Source organism: Akebia trifoliata, chromosome 13 (assembly GCF_017979445.1).
Source record: "Akebia trifoliata isolate Shusen 1 chromosome 13, ASM1797944v1, whole genome shotgun sequence".
NCBI classification, from domain to species: Eukaryota; Viridiplantae; Streptophyta; class Magnoliopsida; order Ranunculales; family Lardizabalaceae; genus Akebia; species Akebia trifoliata.
This window is the reverse complement of record NC_141387.1, coordinates 8,700,626-8,723,187: the sequence shown is the minus strand read 5'-3', so window position 1 is coordinate 8,723,187 and position 22,562 is coordinate 8,700,626. Positions and strand designations below refer to the sequence as shown.

Genomic DNA, 22,562 nt, shown 5'->3' with positions numbered 1-22,562 from the left:
TGCTTGTACGAAAACCATGTGACACTTTTTTAGGCTCAATAAACTAATATATTTTTTTTTCACCAAAAGCCGATCCAGACGCGTTGATTTCCAAAACAAAAATAAAACAAATCAATAGTTCTAAAATCTAAATCTTTTAGTCAGTGATTGAAAAACTCAAATTTTCAAATGAGCTGATATTTTATGCCTTGGTGGAGGTCCACTAAAACATGGGGAAAAAAGTCAAGCGGATCTAGGGATGTATATTTGGTCCACCTTGACATGATAAGAGAATAGAAATTTAGATATTTTTCTGTATTAATATTGAAGGAATCGATCTAATATATACAGTCAAGAACATAACAGAATTGCCTAGTCTCAAACCTATATATACGGAAATAGAAAGCTGGAAAATAAAATATACAAAATTTGTTATAACAGCTTTACAATAGTTGTAGAGAACAAGTCTTCAGTTGAGGACATGCTTGTTACACCTAACCGACTCGAACAAATTTCGGATTCAGTTTGTGACCCTTCAATGAATAATGATCTTAAGCTATCACATTTAACATTTGATCAAATAAACAAAAATAATGAATTTAGATCACATACCTCTAATAAAGTTAGAAATAAACTTAGGGTGCGTTTCATTACATAGAAAGTGAATTTTCATTAAATTTGAAATCTATGAAAAAATAATGATGAAAAATAGGTAGGGTTGGAAAATCAAATTCTATTATTTGATTTTATTGGGATAAAATCATAAGAAAATTATCTAAGATATATAAAGAAGAGGAAGAAGAAGAAGAGGGGGAGGACAAAGAATATGAGAGGAGAGGAGAGGGAGAGGTTTAGGGTGGAGAAGAAGAGCCTTGAAAAATGATAAGGAGCGGAGGAGGACGTGGTGGTGGTGGTGATGGAGGTGAGAGAGAGAGAGAGAGCGAAGATGGTGATGACGGCGACGACGATAGTGACGGCGATGGTGACGATTGTTAAAAGAAGTCTGTAGTTAGTCATTTGACCAAGTCTTCAATAATAGTAGTTTTTTAATTTAGTATTGTTGAGTCTGTTATTTTGTCCTGGTCTATAGGAAGTAGTTTATTGGTTTGTTATTTTTCTCCTGGTCTTTTGGTTGTAGTTACAAGTCAGTAAGAATGTGTTTTAGTGGACCTATTCTTATGCAATAGTTGGAAGTCCTTTGTTATGTTTCAGCTGCTTGTATGCCTATATATAGGCTAGTTTCAGTACGAATAAAATAACTCAGTTTGTTCCTCTGTTCTGTGTTCAATTTATCAACTCTCTTCATACTCATATTATACTAACAGTGGTATCAGAGCCAGGTTAGAAAATCAGTGAGTTAGGAGCAATTTTTTTTTAAAAAATAGTGAAGCTAAGAGAGCCAAAAAGAGTGAGGGTGAGTCTATAAAACTGAGACATTGCCAAAAGTGAGATAAGAGAGGTTTTGTGAGACAATTTTGAAGCAGCAGCTTACCATTTTTTTAGGTGCAGCAGTGATTATGGCCTCTGAAAATTTTGTTCAACCAGCAATTCCACGCTTTGATGGTCATTATGATCATTGGAGCATGTTGATGGAGAATTTCTTTAAGTCTAAGGAGTATTGGCAGATCGTTGAAGTTGGAGTGGTAGAACCAGCAGCAGGCACAATGCTAACAGACCAACAAAAAACTGATCTTGACGGACAGAGGTTGAAGGATCTCAAGGCCAAAAATTATCTCTTTCAAGCAATTGATCGCTCAATCTTGGAGACCATTCTTTGCAAAGACACCTCCAAGCAAATTTGGGAATCTATGAAAAAGAAGTATCAAGGATCAGCAAGGTCAAAAAGGCAGCAACTTCAAGCTCTTCGTTCGGAATTTGAAACACTTCGGATGAAGTCAGGAGAGCCAGTTATGGATTACTTTTCACGGGCGATGGCAATCGTCAACAAGATGCGTATCCACGGCGACACTATAACAGATGTTACAATAGTAGAAAAGATTCTTCGATCAATGACTCCAAAATTTAATTACATCGTTTGTACTATTGAAGAATCGAAGGATCTCGATGCACTTTCAATTGATGAATTGCAAGGATCATTGCTGGTTCATGAGAAAAAAATTATTCAGCAAGATAATGAGGAGCAAGCTCTAAAGGCTTCAACTGACAACAACGCTTCGACGCCAAATAGATCAGTAGATCGAGGTCGAGGGAGAGGCAGAGGAAGAGGAGGCCGAGGTAATAAAGATGGAGGCAGACAATATCAAAAATCTGATTCTGACTTTAGAGGCAAAGGGAGAGGACGTGATCAACGACCAGACAAATCCAAGGTAGAATGTTTCAGGTGTCACAAGCTTGGGCATTATCAATCTGAATGTTACACCAGATTACCCCAAGACAAAGGAAGGTGGGAGAGATCGAATTTTGTAGAGAAGGAAGAAGAAACTTTATTGATGGCGTTCCATGTAAATGAAAACAAGCTTCGACCAAACATATGGTATTTGGATACAGGCTGCAGCAATCATATGTGTGGTAGTAAGTCACTCTTTTCTCATTTAAATAAAGAATTTCGTACTATTGTAAGCTTTGGTGATAATTCTAAAATAAATGTTATGGGAAAGGGTGACATTCAAATCAGGACTAGAGATAATAACATTGAGACTATGTCAAATGTTTTTTATATTCCTGATTTGAAAAGTAATTTATTGAGCCTTGGACAGCTACAAGAAAAAGGATACGAGGCTACAATTAAGAATGGTGCTTGTGAAATCCATGATTCTAAAAGGGGTCTAATTGCTCATGCTAAGATGACAGCAAACAGATTGTTTCCACTACAAGTTGAGACTCTTCAGAGTTGTTTAATGGTCAAGGAAAATGATTCAACATGGCTTTGGCATCTTCGTTATGGTCATTTGAATTTCAATGGGTTGAAGACTCTTTCTCAGAAGAACATGGTGACTGGGCTTCCTCAAATTATTCCTCCCAACAGAGTATGCGAAAAGTGTGTTGTCGGCAAACAACATCGGGAGCAATTTCCACAAAGAAAATCATGGAGAGCGAAGAAAGTCTTGGAGTTAGTGCATTCTGACATTTGTGGACCTATAAACCCATCATCTAATGGAGGTAAAAGATACTTAATTACCTTCATTGATGATTATAGTCGAAAAACTTGGGTTTATTGCTTGCAAGAAAAATCAGAAGCTTTTAGTGCATTTAAAAGCTTCAAGACACATGTTGAAAATGAAATGGGCAAAACAATTAAAACTCTTCGTACAGATCGTGGTGGAGAATTTTGCTCAAAGGAATTTAATGTTTTCTGTGATGAGCATGGTATTCGGAGACAATTGACAGCAGCCTACACACCCCAGCAAAATGGAATCTCGGAGAGGAAGAACCGAACAATTCTAAATATGGTGAGAAGCATATTGGCAACTGGGAGAGTTCCGAAGAAATTTTGGCCAGAAGCAGTGAATTGGAGTGTCCATGTTTTAAATCAGAGTCCTACATTTGCTGTTCAAAACATGACACCAGAAGAAGCTTGGAGTGGACGAAAGCCAACCGTTGATCACTTCAGGATTTTTGGGTGCATTGCATATGCACACATTCCAGATGAGAAGAGGAAGAAGCTAGATGACAAAGGTGAAACATGTGTCTTTCTTGGAATTAGTGAACAATCCAAAGCTTACAAATTGTTCAATCCTACCACAAAGAAGATCGTCATCAGCCGTGATGTTGTTTTTGATGAAGAAAACACTTGGAACTGGGCTGAAAACAGTCCAGGGCAGCAGCAAATACCTGTGAGTTTTGATGGAAAGGAAGAAGAAATGCAGATGCAACCACCTCCGTCGACTAGTACTACATCGCTGTAATTAGATCAGCAACTACAACAACCACAAGACTCCAACGAAAATCAAACAGTAGAGGAAACTTCTCGATCTCAACGAATCAGAAGGAGGCCAGCATGGATGGAAGATTATGAGGTAAGTGGTGTTCAATCTGATAATTATGATACAATTGCCCATTATGCTTTGTTATCAGATTGTGATCCCATTACCTTCCAAGAAGCTGTCAAGGATTCAAAATGGCAAAAAGCCATGAATGAAGAGATTGGGTCTATAGAGAAAAATAATAGTTGGGAGCTAATCGATCTTCCAAAAGGACATAAATCCATTGGTGTTAAATGGGTTTATAAAACAAAGTTGAAAAAAATGGGGGAGTTGACAAGTACAAAGCTCGGCTTGTTGCAAAAGGGTACAAGCAGGAACATGGTGTTGATTACAAAGAGGTGTTTGCTCCAGTTGCAAGGCTTGACACTATTCGTTTGGTGTTATCCATGGCTGCCCAGAACTCATGGTTTATTTATCAGTTAGATGTAAAGTCGGCATTTTTGCATGGAGAGTTGGAGGAAGAAGTCTATGTTGACCAACCCCCTGGATATGTGAAGCAAGGCTATGAGAATCAGGTATACAGGTTAAAAAAAGCATTATATGGACTGAAACAAGCACCAAGAGCTTGGTACAGTCGCATAGATGCTTATTTTACTAAGGGAGGTTTTATCAAATGTCCATATGAACACACACTTTACACTAGATACGGTGCTGATAAGAAGATTTTAATTGTGTGTTTATATGTTGATGATTTCATTTATACTAGTAATGATAAAGCCATGCTTGCTGATTTTAAGAAGTCTATGATGAAAGAATTTGATATGACAGATTTGGGATTAATGCACTATTTTCTTGGCATTAAGGTGATGCAATCATTTGCTGGTATTTTCATTTCTCAAAAGAAATATGCTCTAGAAATTCTAGAGAGGTTTAAAATGAAAGATTGCAACTCAGTTTCAACTCCAACTGAACATGGTCTGAAACTCACAAAGAATGGAGCAGGTAAAAGGGTAGATACTACTCTTTACAAGCAAATTGTTGGGAGTCTTATGTATTTGACAGCAACAAGACCAGATATCATGCATGCTGTCAGTTTAATCAGCAGATACATGGAGAATCCGACTGAAGTTCATCTCTTAGCTGCAAAGAGAATTTTTCGCTACTTGAAAGGTACTACTGATTTTGGAATTCTGTACAAAAGTGATGAAAATTCAAGCTTGATTGGATTCTCAGATAGTGATTATGCTGGAGATCTTGATGATAGAAAGAGTACTTCCGGGACTATGTTCATGTTCAATTATGGAGCTATTACATGGTCTTCCAAGAAACAACAAATAGTGACTTTGTCAACAACAGAAGCTGAGTTTGTTGCTGCAGCATCAAGTTCATGTCAAGCTATTTGGTTACGCAGGATACTTGAGGTATTATACAACCAGCAACAAGGTCCAACTTTGATTTACTGTGACAATATTTCTGCAATAAAGCTGTCAAAAAATCCAGTTCTACATGGGAGAAGCAAACATATTGATGTGAGGTATCATTTCTTGCGTGATTTATGTAAGGATGAAGTTATTGATTTGGTGTTCTGTAGAAGTGAAGATCAGATTGCAGATATTTTGACCAAGCCCCTCAAGCCTGCTGTTTTCATGAAGCTTCGAAGTATGCTTGGACTATGTTCTTTAAAGGATGTTCAAGGGTGAATGTTGCAAGGTGTTGAAGTTTATTCCTAAACTGAATTCTGCAGATATCAGTTTAAGGGAGGGTGTTAAAAGAAGTCTGTAGTTAGTCATTTGACCAAGTCTTCAATAATAGTAGTTTTTTAATTTAGTATTGTTGAGTCTGTTATTTTGTCCTGGTCTATAGGAAGTAGTTTATTGGTTTGTTATTTTTCTCCTGGTCTTTTGGTTGTAGTTACAAGTCAGTAAGAATGTGTTTTAGTGGACCTATTCTTATGCAATAGTTGGAAGTCCTTTGTTATGTTTCAGCTGCTTGTATGCCTATATATAGGCTAGTTTCAGTACGAATAAAATAACTCAGTTTGTTCCTCTGTTCTGTGTTCAATTTATCAACTCTCTTCATACTCATATTATACTAACAACCATGGCGAGGTTAGTGTGATGGTGATGATGGTGGTGGTGGTGGTCGTGATAGGGAAGAAGAAGTTATGAGTGAGAAAGAAGAAGATGATATTTTGAGGATGAAAAATATGGATTGATTTTACTTTCCTACCCATATAGGTGGAAAAATTAAATCTATATTTTGGTGGACTTTTTGATTGGGATGAAAAATTTCCATGTAAAAATGCAATCAAACACAAGAAAAGTGTCAGTAAGAATCAAATAAATGCTTATGCAAGTGGTTAATTATTTTTTGAAATTAGTATTGTAATAGATATTTATTTGTATTTTTCTCATTTCTTCAGGTATAGGCTTGGGAATCCATCAAAACAATATTCTTCATGGTATGAGAAAGAAAAGAATGTCCCTCAATAAGGCTTTGAGGAAGATCAAAACAGGTCAATTTCAGTCTCTAAGTTTCTAAGCATTGAAAAAGAAAAATTAGAATCATTGAATATAATCTATCAATATGTACCTATGATATGTATGTTTTGAATCGAATTTTGGTATGTATTATGGGTATCGAAACACAACAAAAGTTTGTTAATTGTAAGATTTAAAATTAATGCGCTTCTGCTCGATCATCAAATTTAGTTTTCATTCTTTCCTATTGTTCTCTTTCTATGACCTTTATTTCTTATCCATAATTAATGCACAACTTGAATTCCAAACATCTTGATACCTCTGATACTGTTTGAGAACCCAAAGTGGTACTAATTCCATTAATTGATGCAAGTAGAAACTGATCAAGTGTTGTATGTGTGTGTGGAACTCATATCTGCACAATATGATACCATCATAACTGAGTTTGCTTGATTGAGTTAAATGGTTATATTTAATCTTCAATTCTATCTATGGATCAAAAGAAGACAACTTTATTATTTTAACTGAGAATATCTTAATTTCCTTAATGTGTTTGGATCTCTCTTCCTTTTCTCTGTGTATGTACTTTCACTTTATTTTTGTAGTCTGTTTTATCCCACAAAAATCTTAGCACACTCATGTTTTTGAAGTGGATTTCCAATCCAATTTAATTGCAAAATTTTGAATCATATTTATGTTCCCTCAAACATTATTGGTTCAAGATGCCAAATAATATAACTTATGTATTTGCATATTTCATTGTACAAATAACTAACCGGTTCCACTCACAAAAATTTAACTTATTGATACTTCATTATTGAATTGTTATGTTTTCTTCTTAGAAGATAGATTCCATGTTACTGTGGGTTTCTTCTCTTATTTCCTTATTGGTCTGAAATCATGTGAAATTGACAAAGTGACTGTTAGCATTATGTATAAATAGACTATTACCATAATCAAGTTTGTACCTTTGTTTTGATATGCTTATTGGTTTCCATATAAACATTCCCTTTTCATTTGTGTACATTAAACTTTGAAGAAAATCTTTCATTTAAAGAGTTGATTAGAATATTTTTTCCTTGTCTCTCATATAGTAAGTCATTATTTCTAAGATAGGGGTATGGATGCATAAAGGTGTCAGATATTTCACTTGTTCAACTTGATAAACTTAAACTCTTGAGAATGATTTTTTTTTTCTCCTTGTACAAGAAGTAAAATATACAGGTATGGATGCTTAAAATGAGTTTTATATTTTTTTATTTGAAAGAACAACAATAATTTTTTATTTGAATTAGACATTTTCCTTAATCCTTATTTGGGTTTTCATTTATTTATGTTTGCATAATGATCTTGAACAGTAGGCAACCCCTTTTTGCCTTTATAAATGTTGGATGCTACTACTTGTTTAAATTGCTTATTGGTGCCTTTCTTGGCAAGTTCAACCTCGGCATTTAGGTAAGGCACCAAACCTCAAGTTTTCTATTATAATCATCAAAATCTTATGAATGCTACCAGTTTGTATAAGTTTTAGGTTTTATTTAAAATTTACACATTGAAACTACTTTTTATTCTTATTCAATTACTAATATTTGTGCTTGTTTGTTACGGATTTTGACAATGCTAACCAATGATGAGAAGCATGTATGTTATGCTCAAGAAATGACATTGGGTGAGTTGCATTATTACCTTATCACTCCTAATTTGTTGACCTTTCATGCTTTCTATCTCTCATGGTAAATTTTGAAGTAATTTATGTAGTATGCATCAATTCCTTAAAACTGTAAATTTTATATGCATGCATTTAGTCTCATATATTTACAAGAAAATCTGGACATATGTGTTTGTACTTGGTCCATGTGTTAGATGCACTTTGGATAGATGTGTACTCATGGCTTGATGAGTTTACCCTAACTCTTTATTTAATTTGCATATGTGTTTCTCTATTTAAAATTACTACTCTAGTAAGAATCTATTTGCATTGCAATTTTATGCTCACATATTAAATCCTTTACCTAGCTTTTATAGTATTTGTTTAGATGTTCATTATATTTCTATAAATTTTTACTAATTGCAAGTAGTGAATTATGGTGTTCATAATTAAGTATTGGAGTACAACAATGCCAAAGAATCACATTTGAGTAGCTGATTTTTTGTTTCTTCATTTTATTTTCTTTGTTTATAATACTAGTATTTCAATTAATACTTGGTTTATCACTATCAAAACTAATCTTTGTATGTTTTGTAATGTGAATGTTGTATTTTATTCTAATTATGGTGTGATAATTAATTGAAGTATAATAAGTAAAATGTGAGGTGGCAATAAAATTTCTTAAGAAATTGATGTGTCATAAGTGAAATTTGGGATGCTAATAGCAGCTCTTTTTCTTTATATAATTACATGTTTTATTTTGAAACGAAAAATTTAATCAATTTTTTTTTACAACATTAGAGGTGGTTTTGAACCGTCTAAAATAATATTTATTTAAAAAAAAAATTGTTATTAGGGGTAGTTTTAATCCGTCAGGTATAGTTCATCTATTTAATTATAGAAATTAATTCGAGGTGGTTTTAAACCACCTCTAAAAATCTAATAATCGCCTTAAATCACATTAATTAGAGGCAGTTTTAAAACCGCTCTTAAATTGTTATTATTAGAGATGGTTTTGTACCTATTGTTACTTGGCCACTAAACGTAATTGGCTACACTACTATAGTGGGTGTATGACTAAACCGCCCTTATATATATTGGAGGCGATTTTCAATAATTTGGTGGCAGTTTAAAATCGCCACAAAAAACTTCATATTTTGTAGTGGGTGTTAGCAAAAGTTTGCAATTATCAAATGGTACTTGTTTCATTCAAAAGTCCGTTGACAAAATAAGTAATGGAAAGAGGTCAAGATTTTGAGCCGCAAGCATATGCATTTGCATTGCAGTTGTCCCTTTCTTGGTTTTAAATGATGTCTCTTCCATGTTGATTCAAATATGGCTATTATCATTAATAATAAATCCAATGGGCCTGGTTTTAGTAGTTAAACCTGATTCATATCTGGGCCATGCTTTTGTCAGTGCGTGTATTTTGTTAAAATCAACAATGGGTTTAGTGTGCTAATTTTCTTAAATATCGATTTGGCCCAAGTTCGGTTTGGGCTTCAATTTTAGGCCCATGTAAGGCTTGTCCCATTGGCAACTTAAATTTAACAAGATCTATAATTGGTAAGCAAATTTGTAATCCATGTATCTGGGTGGTGGGGTAAAAAAGATAATTTTTGAAAGGTCCAACCTATTTGCACCCACTTTTATACTTAGTGCACCTACTTTCATCTATAAATCTCACTCCAAAAATGTGTTTTAAGTGGGTGCAGTGAGCACAATTAATAGGTGCAAATAGCCAGACCCTTTTAGAAAAGTAACTTGTCCACTAATATGATTTATGCCCAAGAAAAAGACTAAGGGCACAATCTTACAAAGCCACTACTTCGCACTGCTTTTAATGCTCTCAAATCAAACAAGTGGATTGCAAGTGAGCTGTCTCACTAGTACACATGCTGGCTTGGTCCCGTGTTTATAGGCTTACTTGAAAATATTGTGGCTATGAAGCTCTCAGCCTTTCTATTTTGATCTCTATCGAAAATCGCTTTCATGCTATTTCCCCGCTAAATGATATAAATCTATCTTTCAATTGTGTTTTTGAAGAGACACCCTTACATGGAGCTTTAGGGATCACTCTAATCCCAGTATCGTTTAATTTTTTTCAGATATTTTCGAAGAGACACTTAGATGGGACTTTTTGTTACAATATGCTTGGAGAGCATATTATATTATTTTAGTGTTTTGTGTGTCATCCTTGTGCGGACCATGGTAGTCTTCCTTGTGTTATTCTAATTTTATTAGAATTCTCCGCAGGGACCTGTGGAGCTTTTGTCAATATATGCATGGATAGAATGTTCATTTTCACAACATTCTGGGAAGAATGCTTGTAGCTAGATTGCAAATTCAAATTTTGTAAATGGACTATCTCCTTATCCCAAGTGAGATCACATTGGAGGAGAGTAAATACTCAATCACACTGACTTCATCCAAGATCCACAAGATGAATCATTAATATTTTAATAAAATTTCAATCTATAAGAAAACTTATAACTAATTAATTTGAAATTTATATTAATAAATAATCTTAAATTGATTTTAAATACTTGGTTAGTCAGTCCTTTGAGTAATTGTGTATCAATTATGCTTGGGGGTGGATAATGGTAACTGGTGTAAGAACACTGCAGGATATGGACTTATTGTAGTTGGCCAATCCTTGGAACAACTATCCATCAGTGGTGTTCGTGAGTGAATAATATTCACACTAGCATGAATTAGACTTGAAATACAAGGATCTAAAATTCACTCAAAAACAACTTTTCATCATTTAAGCATTCATAACAACATTGTTTCCCAAATGGTACTTGATGAGTCATTTCTACTACGATTTACCATTTCCTTTTATTAGATCAACAAACCAACGCATGCTCTATTGTTGAAGGTCTACATTAGTGTGGAATTTGGCATCTCTTAGAGCAACTCCAACTGAATTTCATATCTCTAAATTTATAAATTTATAAATGAATCCCCCCTATACCAAACTACAATAGGGCTTCATTTTGAAGATTGGGAGCTTTATATCACTGTTTAGGGCTTCATATATAGAGCCCGACAAGAGTTTTTAAGCCTTTAGCTCTATCATTGTTCACCTTTTTTTATTTCTTTTTGTATCCTCTCTGTTTTTTGAAAGGCTACTTTCTCCCTTCTTCTTATTTTATTTTGTTTTATTATTTATTTATCAGATTTTTTTTAAGAGACGTGAATAGTGATTTGAGGCTTGGCCTGGTTGGAGTTCAAAAGTAGTTCGGGGTCATGAAACGAAGAAGATGACAATTTGAAGTCATGTTGTATTATGCCATGGTCCCACTCAATTTGGTATCTGAAATAGGCAGAAAATTGACCAAGAACTGGAATACAAGCAAGATCAGTGAAGACAGCAAGGTCTGAGACGAGAAGGGATCAGAAACACAGAAAAAGAAAAAAAAAAAAGCCATGCGGATCGATAGCAAATGCTCATTCGCTCAGGATAGCGAACAACATCCGCTATACCTGATAGAAGAACCTTCAAAGGAATTTTTAGTATTTTCTTTGTAATTTTTTATGACAAACAATCCTATAATTCTATAAGTAGGGGAGTTCTAGATTTTTTTTGTTTTTTGGAGAGGTTCATTATTTGTATGCTTCTTTAGACAGTGAGCTCTTAGGAGTGAAAACTCTGTCAATTTGCAATCAAGACTTATTGGATCTATCTTTCTATTGGATTTCTGAACTCATTTTCCTTGTAAGTAATTAATTTATTATAATTTTGTAGTTCCTTCTATTTTCCTGTAATTTAATGAATTTCAAATCTTAGAATTCTTTTTTTATTCCTCTTCTCTTCTCTTTCATGCAAAACTCAATTGGGGTACAACCACCCTACCACTTGAGGGGAAGAGCTCAAAATTAAATTCTCCCCCCTTTCCTTTGTTTATTTCTCTCTTTCATTTATTCTCTAGGTTTATAGGTATTGGTGTTGCTCTTGGGTTGTTTGGAAGTAGTAATACCCCATAGTTGAAACTCTCAACTGAGCAAGATGATCTCAAGAGCACCCCCAATCACCTATCACGGTTTTTTCCTTGAGGGTTAAAAGGATGGAGAGGAAGAACCATGGCAGGGAGAACAAGCCCTTGTTGTAGTTTCTCTTACAATATTGATTGATGGGTGCAAAGTTGATGTCAACGAAAGAGCGCAATGGTTGCATCAGTGTGTGTGTGTTAAACATAAATTTTTTTTAATATTTTTTTTCACATTTGGTCTATCCTCACTCAAAACTCTTCTCAAGACTTTTTTTTTATTGGTAAGCTGGAGTATTTAAGGGACCCCACCCATTTTATTGAAACACACTATAATCTAGTTTAATTACAGTTACATGATCAATCAAAATTAGCTCTTGAGGAACAAACTCCTCATTTGTGATGATAAAGAAAATTCTATGTAAAGATCCTAGGGGGGCTAAAAAATTAATCTCTGCTCAATGAAAGTCGAACTTGCAAGTTTGAAAAGTAGTGTAGAGATCTTTAATGTAGCTGAAAAGATCTTCATATTACCAAGAATGTATGATTTCTCCCTTTATGCAATTAATAGAATGAAGTGAATCTAAGCATATCGATCTTGAAAAGTCCCTTTAGAGTTGCAAATTTAAGGGGCTTCAACTATTGCTAACAACTCTATAAAACTAATGTTCAAAGAATCACAACCGCTCCATCCTTCAAAAGAAAAAGAACCAAGAGAGTCTCTTCCAATATAACCTTGACCTCCCCCCAAGGATGAAAATGAACCATTGATGTTAATTTTAATAAAATCTTATTTCGAGGAAGACCAAAAGAAAGACTTAAATTTGAGCGACATTTGAACAAAAGGACAATTCCAACGTGAAAAGAAGTGACCACTGAGGTAAAAGTATATTTGATTTGTTACCTTTCCAAAGTACACAAGGATGCTTATATAAGATATACAGGAAATCTATTCTGGGAAGGTAGTAACTGGTGTGCACTATTCTAGGCTAGACTCACCGGTATTCCATAATTAGTGGAAACCAAAAAATATCCCTATAATCTCTCCACCAGATCCTCTATCAACAACTCATGCCAACAACCACTTGAATACATATCATAAAGAGAAACTCCATTAAAGATACCAAGAATGTCGTCAGAAATTCTTGAAAGAACTTTTTGATAAAAAGAATGACGATGCCCAATTTTTTTATGTACATGGAGGATATTGTTTTTACACTACTTACGCGCCAAGGGGCACTTAAGGTAGTCTTACCATCTCCTAAACCATGTTTTATGACCATTCGGTGATGGAGTTATGTCGACAATGTTCCCTAGCCATTTGACAATGTTCTTATGGTTATGGCGTCTTGCGCCTTAGGTGAGTGATGCCTTGGCTGAAATTGGAATGTGTTATATGCCTCCTTCAATGATATTCTTATGGTCATAAATTTTCTTAGCACTAAGAAGGAAAAAAATGGAGAGAGAGAGAGAGAGCGAGGAGGAGAGATAGTACAATACACGAGATTTTTTCACATGGTTCATCCAAAATCCAGACTACGTACTTTAGCTCCAAGAAGCCATTCCACTATTCTTAAAGCTATTACAAGATCTACATTATGTGAGAGACGGAGAGATAGAAAATCCCTTAATAAGAGAAATGGAAGAGAATTAGAAATGTGAGAGCTCGATGAGGGAGTAGTGGTGTTAATCCTTCAAAAAAGATAAAACTATCCCTTCAAATGTGACTGTCTTGTCTTATTCATAGGAAAAAAATTAAGGTGAAATAACTTTCAAAGCCTTATCTTCTTTGGGCCCCCATTGACTGTGTTGTTCCATCTCACTTACGATCAGTTTGTGTGGCACATACACGAAGTCATTTAATTTGCGTTACCTACATTTAGCCCCTACAAGGTGTAAAGGTTGTGATAAGCTATAAAGCGCGCATTCCTTAGTGCAAATTATGATGACGCAAAGAAAAAGTCGAAGGCATAATTTTCCAAAGACGCAATGAGTATCACAAAGAAGACATAAGCTCCATAGGAGAACACATGAATTTTGTGAGAATCAACAAGAGTCCCTTGACTTGAGCTCCCTAGAGATGGTAGGTGTTGTGTGGCATGGAGATGACTTGAACGCCATGTTGACAGCATAAGCATTACAAAAAGGGTATTATGCCATGACGAAATTGTTGACTCCACAAGCATGACTTGCATATCAAGATAAAAACAAAAGTGTTGGGGCAATGTGAAAGCGCCCTCAATCCGCGGGTTGCGGATCCGTTTTTTTTTTAATTTGGGAGTTGCCATCTAGTTTTATGGTCTAGGAATCGAAACATGACTCAAAATCGGAAAAAATTACTAATCTATGAAAAGAAAGGGTCTCAGGATCATGTTACGAGATCAGAAGGTGTTAAGCATCGATCCCGCCCGACAAACGTCGATCTCTACTTTTTCTAAAAATGATTATACTGCTAAAAATGATCTAAAAAAATAAAAATATAACTTACTTAAGTGATTGCGACAACTGGTTCCCTCAAAGTTGGCGAAGAGCGTCCTCGTGTAAGTTTTTCTACTTTTTATTCGTCATTAGATCCACTTCTAATCTCCAAGATGATGTATCATCTTCCTAGATTTGAGTATTTTTTAATTTTTTTTTGATATTTTTTGAAAGATTTCTAGGTGTTTTTGAAGGGTTTCTAGGTATTTTTAGAGCACAAACTAGGGCTTGGATGTTAGGTAGGGAGTTGGGACTTCGAATTTTGGGTTTCGGGAAAGTTGGGGGTATTTCTGACCTCTTTTTCCTAAGGTTTCTCTTGACCAGCGAGATTGGATTGTAGATGATCCTATTTATAGATTTTTTTGACAGTCTTTTTAGTTTGACTTTGTTTCTTTTAGATAAGATAAGGTTGTTTAATTAGGGTTTAATTGGATTTCTTATATTAGGATTTTGAATTAGGATTTTAGAATTTTGATTCTTACATACAATGAAAGAATATATTTCTTAAGTTTTGGGAGAACACCCTTAATTATATCTTTAACTATTTGAGTCCCCAGATAGAGGGGTCTTTTAATAAATATCAGGTGGGCTTTATTTGAACAAGTGGGCTACCACTTAAAATTTGACCCGTGGGCTTAATTAAATGATTTTATTTGTTTAAAAATTTATTTTATTTTATTAAGATTTCACTTTACATTCATTAATATTTTAATTATTAATTTTAAAATTTTAAATTTTTAGGATTGAAAAATTATTATTTTACCCCAGAAGAAGACTTTTGCGTTTCGAGGTCGTTTTTCGATGTTTTGGGATATTTTGGAATATATTTTTCATAAGGAATTCAATGGAAATTATGGTTTGTGTTATTTATGAATTTTTGGTATGAAATGATCATAGACCCTATGATGGGTATTTTCATAATTTTATCAAATTTGATGAAAATTGACAAAATGATTTACTTGGTTTTAATTTGTTGTTTAATGTGTTCGAAAGGATTTTTCTAAGTGTAACGTAGGCTTAAAAGATGTTTTGATGTTAGAGGTATTTTGATAATTTGATAATTTTTTAGTGATTTTTCTCGTAAAGCTTTTTTTGTCTGAAAATGATGATTTTCATATTTTTGGGTCATATTTTTTTAGCGTAGCGTAGTTTCTAAAGTTTTGTTCTCTTGAGAGACCTCATCCGAATTTTTGAAATATATTTAGTAACAAATAAAAAAACATTGAAAAATTCTTCCATAATTGGGAATTGCTGCAATCAGGTTGACGAGTTGATTAATGAGGCGAATGCAAAAATGGTGTGTCTACAGATGCCCCTCTTTGGCAGAGGGTTGAAGCAAACTAGATAACAAATCTACTTTGGTAAATAGTGCGATATCTGACTGTCAAAGCTAGTGACAGCTCATTTTGCAGTCTGGTTTAGCAATTCGTCGGAACATTCAGATCCTTGAGGTAAAACTCTCCCTGAACTAAAAGGTGTCAGGTTCTTGAGTGAAAGCTTTCACTGATGGTGTCAAATCCTTGAATTTTGAAAAATTCTCCCTAACTAATCAAAAGTGCACGTATGTACAATGGGTGATGCCTACTGAGTATTCTATCGAATTATTGAGAATAAACTCTCATCGATAACTACAAATGTCAGGTCCTAGAGATTTTCTCTTGCTAACGATGATGATTCAAATTGAAATGCGCATAAGCAATGAAGATAATCACACAATATTGAATTGTGGTAAGGTTGAATAACGAGATAAGTGATGTAGAAACTTCATTAAATCCTATCGAAATATTTTTTTAGAGTTCGAAAAAATTTGAGTCTCATTTATTGGACTTTAGCTTATTGAAGCCACGCTTCGTGGGCTAAGATTTGTAGAAACTTAAAAAATCCTATTCAAGTTGGAGTCTCATTTTTTGGACTCGAACTGAGGTTTACAGGAACTTAAACAATCCCGTTAATTCATTCTACGATTCAAACAAAGTTGGAGTTTCGTTTTTTGGATTCTGACTAAGGTTTACAGGAACTTAAACAATCTTGTTACTTCATTCTGTGTTGGATTCTGGTTTCTCGAACTCTAGTTGAGGTTTACATGAACTTAAACAATCTTGTTACTTTATTCTATGATTCAAACAAAGTTGGAGTCTCGTTTCTCAGACTCTAGCTAAGGTTTATAAGAACTTAAAAAATCCTGTTAGTTCATTTTATGATTCAAATAAAGTCGGAGTCTGGTCTTTCGGACTCTAGCTAAGGTTTACAGGAACTTAAACAATCCTGTTAATTCATTCTATGATTCAAAAAAGTGAGAGTTTCGTTTCTCGGACTCTGGCTAAGGTTTACAGGAACTTAAATAATCATATTAGTTCATTCTATGATTAAAAAAAAATTGGAGTCTCGTTTGTCGGACTATAGCTAAGGTTTACAAGAACTTAAACAATCCTATTAATTCATTCTATGATTCAAACAAAGCTGGAGTCTCGTTTCTCGGACTCTAGCTAAGGTTTACAGGAACTTAAACAATCCTTTTAATTAATTCTATGATTAAAAAAAAGTCGGAGTCTCATTTCTCAGACTCGAACTTCTCGGGACCACGCTTCTCAGGCTTTAATTAGTTAAAGACTCGATATTATTGAGCTCAAAGTTTGAAAGATTAGGCCTTTATTGGCTTATCATGCATCTGGATTTTTAATTATCATTGAATTTCACAGAACTTTTAAGCTTTTGTAAGATTTTTCTTTTTATCATGTTATTAAGAACAAAACTTTGGAGTCACAATGATTTTAAAAAATGTCCCTAATTTCAAGGTTGTCTTTAACTGGAACTTGACTACGAAACTGATGGAATGGATTGCTCTTGAAAAATATGAACGAATAATTATAGACTTTGATATATGACAGGCAGAAGAATCAACATTCCTTTAAATTTTAAAGACCCTAAATATTACCATATGTGGAATAAAGAATTTGATCATTTTCCTTTTGAATTCTCTTTGAAAAATGCTTGAACTGGATTTAAAATCTTGATAATTATTGGAATAAAAGATCTTTCTCTTAAGAGTAGTCGATAGTTTTACTATTTTTTTTAGAGTATACTTGGACAAGTAAATACTCTTAAACATCTGATATGCCCAAGATGGCTTCTGAGTTTCTTCGACTTCAACATTTTTTCGTCGAATGTTGTGACTTGAATGGTTCTACATTTCCTAGTTTCTGTACAAGTTTCATTCTGAATTTTTCTTCTTGATGAGACATTTTTCCCTATGTGATGATGCCTTAATTTTTTCCTAGATCGCCTATTTAGGTTTTCAATCTAGCGAGCTTTGTTTTTCTTTTTCGGATGATGCTTTGATTTTTGCCTAGATCGTTTTTTGCAGGTTTTCAACCTATCAGGCTTTCTTTTTTATGGTTATACCCTAACTTTTGCCTAAGTCGCCCTTTTGAATTTTCAACTTAACAGACTTCTTTTTCTTCTTGATGATCTTGAATATTCAATTCGACAACTTCTTGATTCCTTGCACCTTAACTGAGTCAATTAGCATTCATTAGGTTTTAATAGGCAGGCTTAGGACATGGTTTAGAAAGAAAAGGTATAAGGCTCGACTTCCTAGAATGCCCTTAATTTGATATTCTCTTTTTCTTCTGATTCCCATAATTTGGCATTCTTATTTTTGTAAATTCTTTTGATTCTTTTTTTTTAATGCCCTTAGTTTGTCATTCTTTTCATTTTTGTCAATTCTTTTGACTCTTCTTTTAATGCCCCTTGTTTGGCATTATTTCTTTTGAACTTTTCAATACGGGATTTTCCTTTTAAATAACACTTTTCTTAAGAGAATACATTTTTTTTACGTGATTGGGTCTGAAGTAACTTCTTAGGTTGCCTCGTACCCCAAATATTTCTTTTCTCTTTTGAAGATTAGGTCAAAATGTTGTTCATACTTAGATTCCCTTCCAAGTTTGGTTGGTGTGATTTAAAAAAAAGAGACTTTTGATTTTTTTTAGAGGCTGCGAGGGGTTAAAGAATGTTATCTTTTCTTGGTAAGATAGGAAAATGATTCGACCAAAGGTGGTTTCCTTTAGTGAAATGCTAATTGATTTAGTCAAGGTTCTAGGAACTCGATGTCTTGATTGCTCTGTTGAATAAGGTCTTCTTTTGAGAATGAATACTTTTCAGTCTTTTTCTTTAAAATTGAGTATGATTGAATTTTTTGTATTTGACATTGACTCATTCAACCCTTTTCAAACCTCGAAAAAATCTCATATTCTTTTTGCGAATGAGAACTCTTCTCTCTTGAGTGAAAAATATGATGAATTCGTTCTTGCGGATCTTAGCACCTTTGTCGATGTTATCATTATTGATCAATAATCCTTGATTTTGAAGTTCACCCTTGACTTTATACCTTCTATTTTTGTGCAATCTATCAATATATCCTCATGAGACCATGCAAGAACGATGTTGAATTTCTTAAGTAAGTTATTATTCTCTCATGTTTCCCTGAGGATAATGTAGTATCTATTTGCACTTTTTTAGTATACTTTTTAATTTCAAATGTAGTACTCATTTGCATTTTTTCAAGTGTACTATTTAATTCTAATATTTATCAAACTTGATTAGTGAGTTTCGAGTCATTCCTTATGTTTGATATTATGCTCAAATCGTTATTACATGCATGATAATCAGAAACTTTTTTATTCTAGAAAAACATAAATTGACAAACTTTACTAAAACTCAAGAACTAAAAAAAAACTAACGTAACTGAAACGACCAACTAAATTTAAAGACTGACAAAAACTGAATTGAAACTAAAAGAAAACTACGCTTACCTACAAAGCGGGACTTGATAGATATACTATTTGGGCTTGACATTGGTACTTTGGCTAGACGACTCTTTTGATGAATCCAAAGTGGTACAGATGGTGGTTTAGAATGTTTAAGAGCAATTATTACCTGATTGGAAGTAAACAAAGGTTAATCATTGACTCTAAAGGTTTGACTCTTTACTACATGATTAAAATTTTGATATAGATTAGCTGAAGTCCAATGGGAAATATCGAATCCAAATGCACTATAAGTCTATAGTGACCAAGAAAGTAAGAAAGGTTAGTCACGGGTCTACCCCTGATTGGGATAGAACCTTCGATCAGACAAATTAATTTAACCCTAAGATCGAATCTTTTTTATATAAAATAGTCTGAATCTTTGAAAGTAAAACTAATTGGTCCAATCGATTTGGTGTTGATCAGTTTGATCCATTTGTCAATTGGGCCAATGGATTTACATTTCACAGATTGGGTTAGACCAATATTGCAGATTTAGTTTGAACGGTTTGGATCAGTTCGTCCACTTACCTATTGATTGGATTGAATAGAGCAACTCGGGAACACCCATAGTCAATTCGGGTTGTGACCTATAGGAAGGTTCTTAAACTTTAAGTTTACTATGTGTAATGCAATTTATCTAGCCACCATTGCCCAAGTGCACTTATATACCTCTCGAATGTACTCAATCAGACGGTATGTGGTGACTTGGTTTGATATACTATATAGATGATAATTTAAAACTCCAACTCAAATCTCTGAAGTTAAAAGCAGCCAATTTAATCCTTAGTTGAGAGGTAGCCGATAATGCTAAGCAAGAGCACTCCTAAGTCACCTTTTATCTAGAATAGATGTAGTCTATCCCCCTAATACCGTAGTACAACAGGTAGGATCTCGCTTAAGCACTGATTTTGATCAAGAAGTGCAATTGGTGAATTTAAATTACTTTTGATATACCGTATAGGTACGAATTTAGGGTTATAGCTTTAATAAATGGTTTAACATCTCACGAGAAGACCGACCATGTATTAGTACTACGTTGGCAATCGGGACATGTGACTTTCTGGTTTACAATAGGACAAAGGCTCAAGTTACTCTATCGATATACCTTTCAGAATCACCTGATCAAACGGTATTGAGACCCCAATTTTATATATCATAAAAGTACGTTACTGGAGTTGTGGTTTTCATGAATGACGTCGCAACTCCGAGAAAATCAAATCATGCACTAGTGTCACATTGGCTATAAGGGACATGCAACGTGCAATACAATAAAATAAATGTTCTAGTGGTGTGTGCTAATTAGGGTGGGGTGTGCCTGGGCCATTTTTCAAACAAATGGGCCTATGGGCCAAATCAAACCATACAAGCGAGGCTATCTCATAAATATTGATAAGAACACAAAATTTATAACATCAAAATCAAGATCAAGGCACGCACATCAAAAAAAAATATATCAATTAGGATCACAACATATCAATCAAGGTAGTACAAGAGAGAATAACAATGATCAATCAATCATGATAACAAAAAAAATATTAATCATCTATCAACTATAGGCACAAGAAAAATAATTTTTTTTGATTTTTTTGAGATAAATGCTTAGTGAACCTTCTTGTTGTATTTTTAGCACAAAATTCTCATCTTTTATCAAGTTTGTTACCTAAGAAAACTTTGGGTGAGGATTAAACTAGCTTGACTATCACAATAAAGCTTCAAAATTTTGCCAAGGGTCATTAAACCAACATGGTCCATCATGTCGGAAATCCAATGTCACAACCTTCTAGATTTAACGGAAAAGCTTGGATCCAAAAGCGAAATTCACATTTTTTTTACTTTAATCCAATGTTTTGAAAATGAGCGGCTATGAAATCAAATTCAAAATGAAAATTAATTTTTAAGAATTTTCTTGAAATTTTTTGTTTAAAAATTTTTAAAATTTCATCCGCCACAAGCACGTGGCATTGAATCATTCTTGAATGCCACGTGACGAGATCAATGACACTTAATAAGAAAGAAACTTTACTAAACTAGTGAGGAAAGAAAATACCCTCCATTTTTTTTAATCAAAATGCAACAATGAATCTGCCAAGTAAATCTCGAATTTTAAAAAAAAAAAAAAAAAAAAAAAAAATATATATATATATATATATATAGGGTCCCGTTCGGCACCCTAAGTTTTACCACACACTTTAACAAACGCGTTTTGTCCTACATGAGTTAGAAGTTTCAGAATGGGCTGATTTTTGGGGAGGATGATCTTCTAATCATAGAGATCATCCTCACCAAAAATCAGCCCATTCCAAAACTTCTAACCCATGTAGGACAAAAAACATTTGTTAAAGTGTGTGGTAAAACTTAGGGTGCTGAACATTTCCCATATATATATATATATATAGGGTCCCGTTCGGCACCCTAAGTTTTACCACACACTTTACCAAACGCGTTTTGTCCTACATGGGTTAGAAGTTTCGGAATGGGCTGATTTTTGGTGAGGATGATCTCTATGGTGAGGAGATCACCCTCACCAAAAATCAGCTCATTCCAAAACTTCTAACCCCATCAAAAATGATTTACAAAAAATGGACGGTTCACGATTTTTCAACTTGTAGACATGGGGTTAAACATTTCGGAATTGGCTGATTTTTGGGGAGGATGATCTTCTAATCATAGAGATCATCCTCACCAAAAATCAGCCCATTCCAAAACTTCTAACCCATGTAGGACAAAAAACGTTTGTTAAAGTATGTGGTAAAACTTAGGGTGCTGAACATTTCCCATATATATATATATATATAGGGGACGGTTCAGCAGCCCTAAAGTTTGCCAAGTTTGGTGCCAAACATTTTTCAAAATATGAGTTATAAACTTTGGAATGAGCTGATTTTTTGTGAGGATGATCTCTATGATGAGGAGATCATCCTCATCAAAAATCAGCATATTCCAAAACTTCTAACCCCATCAAAAGTGATTTATAAAAATTGGACGGTCCACAATTCTTCAACTTGTAAATTAGGGTTAGAAGTTTTAAAATGAGCTGATTTTTTGTGAGGATGATCTCCTCACTATAAAGATCATCCTCACAAAAAATCAGCATATTCCAAAACTTCTAATCCCATCAAAAGTGATTTACAAAAAATGTTTGGCACCAAACTTGGCAAACTTTAGGGTTGCTGAACCGCTCCCATATATATATATATATGGGTCCCGTTCGCCACCCTTAGTTTTACCACACACTTTAACAAACGCGTTTTGTCTTACATGGGTTAGAAGTTTCGGAATGAGCTGATTTTTGG

At 34.1% G+C, this 22,562-nt stretch overlaps 1 non-coding gene across 1 annotated transcript; it reads right to left on the bottom strand.

Moving 5' to 3' along the window:
- Positions 1-10,151: 10,151 nt before the first annotated feature.
- LOC147387712 (U6 spliceosomal RNA) lies at positions 10,152-10,251 on the bottom strand. Its single transcript, XR_015171617.1, has one exon. It is a non-coding gene; the product is annotated as a U6 spliceosomal RNA (small nuclear RNA).
- Positions 10,252-22,562: the final 12,311 nt, after the last annotated feature.